Genomic DNA, 12,787 nt, shown 5'->3' on the forward strand with positions numbered 1-12,787 from the left:
CCGAAATACTGCTCTTTTTATCAATATCCAGAAGCAACGCAGCGGAAGCTAGCCAAAAACGTTGAACCAGTATGAAGCCCCTTACGTCACTTTCAGGCATGAAGTAAACAGAAGATTAGGAAGCAGCACAGCGCAACACGATTGATGCAAAACGAGCTGGCCCAACATGCGATCGCCACGTCAGAGCGCTCGGTAGGATTTAGTGCTCCCGGTCCGTCCGCGATCTGCAGGAAGAGCAACAAGAGGCAGAGCAGCGAAACGAGTGCTCATCGATTAAACTACCGGCAATCAAGCTCTTTCAGCAAACACGCTGACACTAGGAGGTCACGTGTGCGGCCGACTTTCCCGAAGGAAAGAAGCGGAGGGAATGGCTCTCTCCTAGTTTATGTGTTTCCTCCATACTTTCAGGCCGTACTTAAGCCGTTAGGGCTAGCTTCGCGAACTTCATCGAGGCATAGGAGCTTATCGTTTGGTGCAGCTGCAGATGAACGGGTCAGGTCAGCCAAGCAACGCCAGTTCCGAGGAAAAAGGCATCAAGGCGCACACCTCGAGTTCTCTGGCCCCCGGTGCTCAAGACGCCTCCGACGCAGCGCGTCGCTGACAAGCGCCGCCACCGCCGCGCGTCCAGAGCGCCCGCGCACATGCGTGCGTCTCCCACGCGCCCGTGCGGCTTTCGCCGGGACAGCTGCTGTCAGAAGCAAGGACGCCTCGCCCGCAGCCTCGGCGGTCTCCTCTGGGTGCTGTTCGCGAGCACACGATGCGCACCCGCAGCATTTGTGGCATATGGCACCAAGGTTCCCGCGACCTTGTCGAAGGCGACGAAACAAGCGAACAGATACAAATAAACAAACCGTGTAAAAGCCAGCTTAGGAGCCCGCGGTGATACACGTCGGCGGCGATTCGGTTGCTATGACCGGCGGCGGCGGTAGGAAAATTAGGAGAAAACTTTACTATACGTCGCGGTTGTAGAACACCTCGGTTACAAAGTCCAGTAATGGACTGAACGAGTTCGATGCTTCTGCGCCCGCCCACTCGAACAATAGGGGGATTATAATGCGCTCAAGTGATACTTCGCCGAATACGTACTGCAGCTTGATTGCGTCCCACATACTGCAAAATCGCTCACTACCACAGCGAGTTGACGCATCTGCCCAAAGTCATTCAAGCTAAGTGTCAGTTGTTGCATCTCTCCGCGTTTAAGGACGGTTAAAAACTGGACCAAACACGATATCGAAGCGCATGCAGATTTTTTCCCCGAAAGCGCGTTGCCCGAGGTCCTTAAGTGCAGCGCAGGATGCTATCGCACAGTGATTTTTGGGTGCGGGCGTTCGAAGAAGCATGCCCGCACTGCCCCCGCTTTCTCCTGCCACTCTTTGAAGACGTGGACACACCAACAGGACAGGGCGCCCCCGCATCAAAGGCGTCTGAGTGGAAACGAGCGTGTGTGCGCGCACACACGGCCCATCTCTCTGGTCGCTTTTACGATCGCCGATAAGACTACCAGCAGCTGCAACAGTCGGGCGTTATCGGCCGAGGAAGAGGTACTACACGTGGCTCGTTCGAGCCACGCCGATAGTCCAGCAACACTCCTCTTTCCTACACAGACGGCGGTGAGCGAGCGACGAAGATAACGCAGTTCCCGCCATCTTCGTCGCACGACTTCGCGAGGAAACGAAAAGCTGCGCGTCTGAACGTGATTTGCCCAGAGCATCGCGACAAGAGTTTTACGGAATGGAGCTTTATTTTACGACGTCCCCTTACCCCCTCGTATGGCACATATGGATCAAGTATCCATTTGGCAATGTGGCAAAGGGTCGCGTTTGGTTAAGTCGGTGCTCGTGCCTTGCTGTGGGATTCTTAAAGCACGTCGAATACGCAAGTGGCTCGAAAGTAACCGGCTTCAAGTAAGCATAAATAAGTGAAAATTCAGAGGAAGCGAGCACTAAAACGCTATCACCATTGTGTGAAACTCATGGCAATACGAAAATGCGCGTATACGTTTAACAGGCACTCCAGAAGAAGAGAGTCGGAGAATTGCCTGAAATCAGAAATGTCATTCCCGCTTCTGCCAGAGTACCCAGTGGGCGGTTAAGGTCTCCCATAGAAAAGCAGCGGGGTACATTCAATTCTGCCTGCTTAATTCGAGCTAGAACGACAATTTTTGGCAACTCAGCCAACCCATGGCCTCGGTTACTCCGGATTGCAAAAGCAACCGGCACAGCAGGAAAGAAATGTCATAACATTTGCAAAGGCGTCGCATTGTTCTCGGCTGCTGTTGTTCTACATCGCTGTTATACCGATACGTTTGTGCTGCATCAGTTTGATTTCAGTTGCCAGTTGATTCGAACATAAAAGGCTCTGGTGAGCCGCAACAATTTAGTAGCAACGACAAATTTTCATATTTTGTTTGTTTCACGGCGCCGACAGGTAACGAAAATTTACATGTGCGCGAAGCCAAACACATGAAAGCTACAACATACACGCACACAAACAAACAAACGCGCGACAGCATTGAATTTGCTCCTCAGGCGTCTTGCCGTTAAAACACTCTTCGATTCACTGCCACACAACGTCATCAAACAAACACGTAAGAAATCCGCGACGGTTGGAAAAGATGCTTGCTACACTAGCGCCACAGCAGCGCACTGCCGTTAGCACGACTATGGAGCGCAACGTGCACACTGTTCCATGGGATTAGTTGCGTCACAGGAATTTCCGACTCGCCGGAATGACGACACCGAAAAGCAAACTGAAGCAAAGCAGCATGCAGTGTGTCAGGCGCTTCTTGATACGTTTTGAAGTGTGTGCTAGACCGCGCCGAGCTTGTGGTCGGGCTGTGGGATCTTGGCGGCAGGAGGAAGGCAACGTGCCACATGTACTGTTCGGTGGCACTCTCCGCTCGTGGATCGGCGATTGTTTCGACTACATCAGGGCTGTGTTCTCCGGCGGATTGCGTGCTGGTGTGTCACAAGCCTCTGTATTCATGTTGGAAACTGCGATTCAAGACTCCAGTGGACGCGTATCGAGAGGACATACGTGTAAGTTCTTATGACAAATTTTTAGTGCTCTTTTTCATCTGTTGGAACTCGTGGGTTGTTTGTGTACACGTCAGCATTATGATAGGGAACGCGTGAGTACGTCACATGTATATAGCCCATCGTCCAGACGTCGCAGGTTTAACTAAAGAAGCGCCCACCTTAAACGGGACAAGAAAGTATGTAGACCTAAGACAAGCGAAAGAAGTCTACGAAATTCCGCTTACATGTGGATGAATCTATATTGAACAGACAGGCCTCTGCATCAATGATTGAGCACGATAACATGAGCTGTCTATCAAGAATAAACCACATCGCATTTACCGGCACTTTGTCGGTCTTGTTCCTCAGAGCCATTGCTTCCTATTTTATCCGAATTCTCGATTAGAGTGTGCAAAGACACGTTAGCGCGCGAGTTAATGGAAGCGTTTTGCATAAGGCTTAATGAAAAGGCATGGATCAGTGTCACTTACGTATGTACTCTTGCGCAGCAAGAAACAAAAGTTTAAAAAATGCTAGCGCTTGCTTTGTGTCTACTTCATTTGTCACGTTCAGAGTGCGCGCTTGTTATATCTGCAAATACGAACGAACTAGCCCAGCAACACGTCCTATTAATTCCACATGTTGCGCGGCGCCACGGCAAGATGCGAAAACAAACGGAGAGAGAGGTGCCGTTGCCTCAACTGCTTGCAACTCTCCTTGCAGGTTTCCCTAGCCGCGTTTACACGAGTGTGGATGTAGCGTGCCGCATTCTTTAGCGCATCACGGTAATCGCTACGCGACAGCGATTACACGTGATGTGTCCGCTCTCATTCAGAAAAAGGCGGAACCTATTTCCCGCGATGTGCATTCTGCCGGTGAGTGGAGGACAGCACACGGTGGCAAATGTTTCTCTGACTCAACAACAAAATGCCAGCGTTGACATGCACCGCGCGAGAGGACTTCCCCGTCTCAAACGAGATCATCGCGCACCAACGCGACTCGCATTCGTAGCGCATTAACCCTGTTTACACGAACGCGATGCGATGCGCCACTTATCGCAAATATATAAACGCCGCTCTTCATTCTGCGTTGAGACTGCACGCGAGCGAAGAACAGAAGAATCTGACGAGGCAGTCATGCTACTTATGATCACCGTGTACTCCGATTTATTGCGAAGCTGCGATAGGTACAGTGCGTCCATTTCAAATTCAAATGAAGTTGTTATCGTTCGTGGGCGTGCCACAATAAAGATTAGAATTTAAAGAAAAGAAATAAAAGAGAAGCTAGGGGCCAGGTGTGGAAGCAGAAGGGCGAAGGGTGTCCTTCTCTCCTTTTGTTTGCGCGCCGCGGTGCCGCGAAACACGTGTCCGACGAGGCTATTTGCCACGCGCTCATGTGTTCACTTTCATGAACGATGGAAACAGTATACGTGACGGCTCTTACAATGTACCCGCGGGGAAGCTCTTTCAGCTATAGGCGATCTCAACTATATATTATGATGTACAAATTGTCCCCGCTAACATTAGCTAGAGTTTAAAAATATGCGAATGCCACGTAGCTGGACAAAACCAAGGAAATGTTGCTTGCCGTCGCTTGGAGATACTCATATAATTTTATTTCCTCCTAATTAGATAATGAATCTTAAGTAATTAATAAACTACCCAACTATTATAATCAGATGATAAGTGCCAATGAGAAAATGGTAGAGCAGCAAGAGAAACTCCCGATACAGCTTACTGTTGTGCAATACGTGCTACATAAAAGTGTTCTTCCGAGCGCGAAAGAATCCCGCAAATACAGGCAGGGTGCCTCGAGCGGCAGTCGCGCGGCAACATTGCGCGCATTTGGGCCCTTCTTTCATGCTCGGAAAAACACTTTTATACAGCACGTATTGAGCAACAGAAAGCTGTATCGGGAGTTTTTCTAGCTGCTCTACCATTCTCTCATTGGCACTTTTCATCTGATTATAATAGTTGAGAAGTTGATTAATTAAGATTAATGATTTAATTCGGCAGAATGAAAAAAATAATCTCAGTATTTCTAAGCGACGGCAGCAGGTGCCATTCGCATATCTTTAAGTTGTGGCTAAAGTTAACTGGGACACCCTGTATAGTCGAGATCATGCAAAAAAAAAAGAAAAAAAAGTAAGGTTTGAGTGTTTAGCGGGTGCCATATCGTGTTCGACTGACAACGGAGGACGGAGGTTTCAAACTCAGCTTACTCTACGATAGGTAGCAGCTATTCTTGCACTTCCTTCTTGTTGGTGCTTCCAGTTTTCTTTTCAGGACGGTCGACAGCTTGAGGTATCTGTATGCTTGAGGTACAGCTTGAGGTATTATCTGTATGCACTGCACTATAGCTTTTAAGCCGCTCATTGACAAGCTCCGTCGACGTACCTGGTGTTTTGTATAGTTGAACAGACTGGAAGCACTGATTATAGTAAACATGGGCAGACAACTTAATTGTTGAATTCTTACTCTACAGTGAAGGCATGCAGCCTTCCACACAGTGTATGGCGAAGAGGCGAGAGGATCCACCGGGTTACGACACCGTCATGAAAGAGCCGCTGGCGAGTGCATAACGTTTAGGATGAGAGGCAGAATACGCCAGCCACTGAGACTTAAAACCAAGCTCTGCTGTGACCTGTGCAAAAAAAAAAAAAAAAAAAAAATAAATAAAAGAAAGAAAAAAAGAAAGAAAGGAAATTCAAGTGTGTGCGTTTATCGAATAACACTTCTCTTTCTTGCGCTTGACTGTACCCAAAGATATTTTTTAACTCAAGGGAAAAAGAGGGGGGGGGGGCAGTGGGATCGGCGCTTGCAGGACACTAAATAGACAGAAACAAGCCACGGAGAATGTTTGTTAGCACAGAAGAGCCAGTTCAGCAGCGTGTTCTCGGTGAGTGAAAATCGGATTGTACACCGTCGGTGTCTTAGGCCATGACGAATGGGTCTCGAGACCCCAAGCCCTTGCGCTAAACTTAGCACGGCAACGGGCCTTTTCTTTCACTCGCATGCTACAATGACTTCTCTTGTTTCTTTTTTATTTTGTTTTCTGTGTCACCAGCTCATACTTTTTACTTGAAGACTATCATTATTTGTACCCGCTTCTCTGCTGTAAGACACGCCTGTGAAAATTGTGCGCTGCAGTGGACGGAATATTTACGAGGATGAGAATAGCAACGGGGAAACGAAGCACCAGGTGAAAACTGACCGGATCTGCCTCGGCTTCTCGCACTGAGTATTCATGTGACGAAACCCCTGTCTAGACAAGGTATGAGAGAACGCTAGGTTTTCAGTTTATACGCCGTTAAGTATACTGTCGTTTCCCAGACGATGCTCACATCTATACTGCGAATGAATAACTCACAACAACTAATAGCGGCACGAGCAGGCACCATAACCAAACTGTGCAATAAAAATGATAAAACGGCGAGCTGCAGGCTGCAAGTTTCCAGCTTCAAGAGCGAGACGTTTTATGTGCAGCCTGCAATTCTACTGAGTATCACGGGGCTGTGCATGCAACAGGTGGTAGGGGAAAAATTGTGCCCGTAAGCTGTCCCAGGTAACTTGAGCCAAACTTTATATGTATGCAAATGTCATGTAGCTGGACAGAACCAGGGTAATGTTGTTTGCTGTCGCTTGGAGATACAGATATGAATTTTTACATACCGCCTATTTACATAATTAGTCTTAATTAATTAATCAACTTCTCAAATATTATATAATTAGATGAAAAGTGCCAATGAGAAAATTGCAGAGCCACACGAAAAATTCGCGGTACGGCTTTCTGCTGCTCAGTACGTGCTACATAAAAGTGTTTTTCCGAGCATAAAAGACGCCGGCCAATACACGAAAAATAGCCGCGCAACTAGCCGCTCGAGCCACTTTGCGCGTATTCGCAGGCACCTTTCATGCTTAGAAAAATACTTTTATGTAGTGCGTATTGAGGTACAGAAAGCCGTGTCGGGAGTTTTTCATGTCGCTCTACAATTTTCTCATTGACATTTTTCATCTGATGATAATATTTGAGAACCTCCAAGCGACGGCAAACAACATTATTTGATTCTGTCCAGCTAAGTGACATTTGCATATTTCTAAACTTTGGCTCAAGTTACGTGGGAGACCCGCTATATATATATAACCGCGAACGGTGAAAACATCACTCAAACATCATCATTATCAAAGCAATCTCACTACGGATTCGTAGCGCGAAACAACGTCAAATCACGTATCGCGAGGCAGCTTCACACCTGGTAAAAAACTTTTGCCTTAGTGCTGTGTTGTTGGTTCTTGGAAACTCGTGTAACAACCGGAAAAATGCAGGACTTTAGCTACCGCCGCCCAGGGGTTCAGAGGAAGACGGAGACGAAGTGAGTGCTAGAACAAGGCGTGTCTCCGACTGGAGCCAATGTTTCGAGGAGTCTAGTCTTCATCAAGTTGCCGCTTTGTTGTTCCTAAACGCCCACAAACTTTACGGGTAAAAAAAAAAAAAAGAAGGTTGGTTTCGCCCGTAACGCTACGCGGTGACATGATAGCTGGCGAAATACTATATTGCGCAGTAAGCCTTGGACTATTTCGTGCGGTGTTTATTGGAGTGAACATTCGCCTGCGCGAGCGAGCGATTTCCTTTCGAGAAGTAAAAGAAGAGGTGAAGTGGAAAGGCTGGGCTTTTCTTCCGCCTCTCACCCATCCGGACTTAGCCACTGGTCTCTACTAAAACAAACTTTTTTTAATTTCTTATACTGCTGGATCCTTTCGACGTTTTCTGAAATTTATATTTATGCTGCTTCATTAATAGTTTTCCACCCTGGTGTTAACAGCGCAAAACGTAGAAGGGACACGAGACGAGAGGACGACACCACAAGGCTTTGCGCTATCCTTGAAGAAAACCAGACGATGTTAGCGCCCCCCAGTAAACACGTGAAGAGATCGAGCGCTAGGAGAGGAAGACTAATGAAGTCAAAGCAGACACACTCAGTCATGGTCATTAAATGTAGAAAAAAATTAATGAAGGATAACCTCCGCAACTGGGAAGGCGACGTGCTAGAACGCGAATAAGGCACGGACGCCAGTTCTGTTCAGTACACAGATGTTGAGAGGTAGCTAGCCAACCTCGGCAGCTGCTGGCGCGATCGAGCTCTCAAGCTGTGTCAGTGTTATCCATTGCGCACTGTAGCAAATCGTGCACTGCCAACATGTTGGTCGCCAGTTCGAATCCTCGCAGCACAGGGGAGAATTTTAGTAATTTTCCTAGCACAGAATTTTGGGATTCCAGCGACGGCTTCGGCGGACTTCAAAACGACCAGGGACGTGAGCCCATAACAGCTATCGCTGTAAAAAAGTCCGCTCGAATTTGCTTGATAAGCCGTCGTTCATCCTCTATAACGAGAAGAAAAAGTGAATGCTGGAATTTATTTTTCTCATGAAAGGCACGTTCGTTTGCGATCATCCGAAGTAGCTTGGTTTCTCTCGCCTCTCCGAATTCCCATCAGGCACGGATTGTAACTACAGACAATAGGGTGACGTCAGCATGCGGGCGCGCTCTTCGCGCAAATCAGGCTAACGGCACGATGGAGCATGCGTACACTGAATCATCCAGCATTCCGGGCCCACGACGACATGGCTTTCCGGAGAGAAGCTTATTTTTGGTCACATGGCTGCAAAACAGGTTATTATAATATCTTGCTTTGTGAGCCGTCGGCGTTGTTCATGTGTCCTTCCGCGTTTCTCAAATGAAGCACGATACTCCTGAAACTATTGCGGAGTATTTCTTATTTTTAGCTCGAACTTGAATGGCATTTTTTGATATAGCTACAGGGGCTTCCCCCATTCAAACAAGGAAACCTACGCTGCCGCCGTACCGAGCATAGCGAAGCACTTGAAAGCACAGATACGCTGTTTATGGGACAGACGCGACGTGCAAGCTATACCAGGAGCACACAATTCAGCATTTTCCATGTGCAACGTCGAATTTAAATGTCATGTTTCAGACGTTGTGTAACATGGCTCGCATTGCAAACTGTAAGCTTGGCTTTTGGACGTTTCAGGTTGTAGCTCTTCATGGGTTTCAAATCGCGGAAGCGAGACTATTTATAACCGCCTCCGGGAACGGCTCCGATAACGGTGAATCCCAGTAATCCAGCACTATAATATATATATATATACCGACATCGCGGAGCGGGTGCGTGTCTTTTTAAAGCGTTTCCTCAGAGGTGCTATTTTTGCGTCTCTCTGCATTCATCGCCACCGTGAGCAAGCGTAGGCATGCGTTTATCGGTACGAGCAGTACGACGCCAAACGAAATTGCTAAACTGCCGCACAATGAGAAACTGCTACGGCGACGCATCCACCACCTGCATCGTTTTTCGGTGCTAGTTGTGTTCGTTGCTTTAGAATTAGAACATTTGGCAAGCGCACGTTCCTCGTCTGACAAACCGACTCCACCCCGTTTACAGATCGTGCGCTCGGCGAGTAACCAAAGGGGTGAGCGAGCACGTACGCAACCCAAACTTCTCATTCCTTCGAACCCAACCTTGCCTCGAGCTGCGGCGTAGCAGTCCTTTATTACAAACCGGCGACCCCACGCGGCATCGCGAAGCCACGTGCGCGCCATACACGCGGGGAACGCCGCAACCTGCCTGCACACAGATCCACCGGCATGCCGTGCACAGCGAAGGCCGGCGTCGGCAGCGGAATGAAAGTCCGGCGCCGCCGCTCGCACCGTGACCGCGGGGCGGCTCGTTGTGCCGCCGTCGTGAGAGGCCCGCGGGGAGCGGCTAGAGGCCGTCACGGTGCAGGTTCGGCCACGCGGTCTCGCCGCCGACCTCCGGCCCAATGTCAGACCTCTCCCCTCCCACCTCTCTGGCGACCGGCTCCGGCGGCCGTGAAAGTAACCCCCGCCCGCTCTACCTGTCAGGTGTGCGGCGAATGTGAGCGCGCGCGTGTGCCTTGCGGGTCAAGTGCGGCTGCGGCGATGGCAAGACGCGGTCGCCGGCGATGCACTCGCGCACGCCGGACAGGCGGCGCACGCCCACTCTCCGCTCGTCGGGCTGCCGGGAGCGAGCACTACGAAACCATAGACTCGGATATCTAGCGTTTCGTGCCGCGATTCTGTCGGAACACACTAACGGACACGTCGATGTTACGTTGTGTGCATCGCAATGAAGTTGTTTTTCGAATGGCGGTGGCGTGACCTGCGACGGGCGGCAGATGTCACAGTAAATGAGTACACGATACAAGAGTCGCTGAAGCTTTATAATTGCTTTCTTTTACTAGTCAGTATAATTTTGATGGCCACTCATTCAAAGAAGAGTGTAGTAGTGAACACTAAGTCTCACGACGCCAAAGCGGACACGTTTTGTACACCAACGGTACCATATCCTCAAGCGAAAACACATGCTCGTTTGAATATAGAAACTCTGCGTGAAGTAAACCAAAGCACAAACGAATACTGATAACTCAAGAGAGACGAAGAAAACAGAAAAGAAAGGAAAAGAAACATAAGGGAAGCACGCTTGTGTCGTCATTTCTTTTTTTCGACAATGACGCCAGGTCGCGGCCCAAGACCCTTCATCTTTAAGGAAAAGTCGCTTAGTGATGACGAATGTGCCCTGCGTTTTGTATTTATTTTATGTTTTAGTTGTTCCTAGATGTCTTGCTTATTATTCTTAAAACCCTAGCTTTAGATCAACTCCTGCGGTGAGTACGAGTCAACGGTCGGAATTCGATCAATAGGGATCTGAGCTTTGATCCACTCAGATGGCTCACTAATAATCTATTCAGTATATCTTTTAGAAGTATAGTGACAAGTGGAGGCGTAGATATCCCTCCATCGGGATGAAATGACGCTGAAGCTTTGAACTTAGCCAAAGTTCCTTGATGAACACTACAAAGGCAGTTTCCTTACTGTTTACGTCACAAAAGAGTAAATAAATGAGTCGCTAGGACTCCAAAATGGGTAAGTTCTTTTTCCTATAGCTAGGTTACCGACACTGAAGCCAGTACATACTGCACTATGCACGCGACACTACGCAATACTGTGTACAATACTATAATGTAATCTTAGTGCTCTGATAAAACCGATTTTCAGGTCTATGAAATGCGATTCCATGATCTTCTGTGTCGAAAGAAGCAGCCCACGTTCCGTTTACAGATAGACCCCGAAGCAAATCTAAGTGTTTTTTATCGATGTAACGAAGTTCATGATTCATCAGACTGCGCGACGCCTTTCTACAAAACATCCTATATATTTTTTTACGCCTCATTGGAGCATTGAAACGTCGCTGCATTTATAACTCTTATTTGTTTGCGTGAGCAGAGGCATCTCGTTGCACAAAGCGCGTTTGCTCAAATAATGGATCTCCTTTAATATCGTCACGACCACTGATAAGTGTAGTCTGTCAAAATGCGTCGAAAGAATGTATTAAAATGTAAAAGAAAGAAGAAAAAAGAAAACAAAGGACAGGAAGAGAAAAGAAATTGCTATGAAAAACAAATAATAGCGGACGGCTTTCGTCCGATAACGAACCAGCTGACCTCCGGGGCTCCAACAATGTCCCGGACCATTACTAAGCGTGGCGTGACGCCGAGAGCGCGGCGGTGTGGGGCGTCAGCTGGACAGCTGCATTCGTTACATGCCAAGGACTTGCTGCAGTTGGTGGCGTCAAGTTTACGTGAGGCCACCGTGTATGCAGTCTGCACCCTATACACTGAGTCACGAATACGAATCAAGGCAGGTGTACCGTCACGCTGCACAATGACAAGAGAGTTGGAGAATGGCACTGGTCTAATCGCGCTGCGGTGCCAATTTCAGTCGAAGCGGCACCACAAGCTCCGAAAGGTGTAGCAGCGTAGTGTCTTCAAACAATGAAAGTGTACCTGGAGGGCTTAAGAATGCGAGAATTCAGCACGCTTGCTCCTGGCATACGTATGTCCATATGCCGTGCCTAAAGGATGTCCTCAACCTATGTGTGCTCGTAAAAGTCACCCGTATAAACTGGAAAGTCAAGATCCTTCGTACAGCGTATCAGTGTGTGTATGGTGGCGGCTCTGCAGTGGAAAGCGAGCATACCGCCTTCGGTATTCTATGTCCACGCTTCTTGTTGAAACACGTAAAAAAATGACAGCTCGAAGAAAAGAAAAAGAAAGAAACAAAGAAAGAAAATCTAGCAAAGTGGAGCAGGAGTTTCTACTATAGATTTTTCGGTATCCACAGAGGCACATGTAAACGCCCTTGAGTCGGCGGCAGCAGAATCGAATGAATGGCGGAGGTGTCGTAAACTTGAACCCGTTTTCGATATAGCTTCCGTAGAGAATGGCGGATAATGAACGAATCGTCAATGACAAATGTCATTGCACAATGACAAGCAGGCAGGCAACAACACTGTAGGATCCACGAAGTGCGACACTCTCTTTTTTTGTTGACGGCAGATATAAAGTGCGGATGCACTTAGGAAAAAAAAAAAAAAAAAAACAGGGAGCTGCTCACTATAGCACGGTCCGGCACCCTCAAAGAGTTTCTTCCGAAAAAAAAATCGACGACTGTAGAGACGTATCATGCAAGCCTGGTTCCAAAAGAAACATTTCTGTGTTCAGGAGGTTTCGTCTGAACGAGGACTATAGTGTACGTTTGAGACAAGCAGTTTCCTTCGCCCATCTTCGTATCAAAGCAGTGCTTTCATTTCACCAAAGTCTCACAGGTCCGATTAGCTACCGCGATAGGCGCAAGAAAAAAAAAAGAAAGAAAAAGGAAAATTTACGCACAAATGC

General features: G+C 48.0%; 1 protein-coding gene and 1 long non-coding RNA gene across 4 annotated transcripts in view; one reads left to right on the forward strand and one right to left on the reverse strand.

The window, feature by feature from the left end:
* Positions 1 to 12,787, reverse strand: part of LOC126532314 (protein C-ets-1-like) — a 195,769-nt gene that overhangs the window by 178,827 nt on the left and 4,155 nt on the right. The gene's annotated exons all lie outside the window — the stretch shown is intronic.
* LOC129385176 (uncharacterized) overlaps positions 2,406 to 12,787 on the forward strand; it is a 288,497-nt gene continuing 278,115 nt past the window's right edge. Inside the window, exon 1 of one of the 2 annotated variants that reach the window (XR_011894856.1) lies at positions 2,406 to 3,038. This is a non-coding gene — a long non-coding RNA (uncharacterized lncRNA). The remainder of the gene's footprint in view (positions 3,039 to 12,787) is intronic. The other variant, XR_008612767.2, reaches the window with a different exon arrangement.

The sequence above is a fragment of the Dermacentor andersoni genome, chromosome 5, assembly GCF_023375885.2.
Source record: "Dermacentor andersoni chromosome 5, qqDerAnde1_hic_scaffold, whole genome shotgun sequence".
NCBI classification, from domain to species: Eukaryota; Metazoa; Arthropoda; class Arachnida; order Ixodida; family Ixodidae; genus Dermacentor; species Dermacentor andersoni.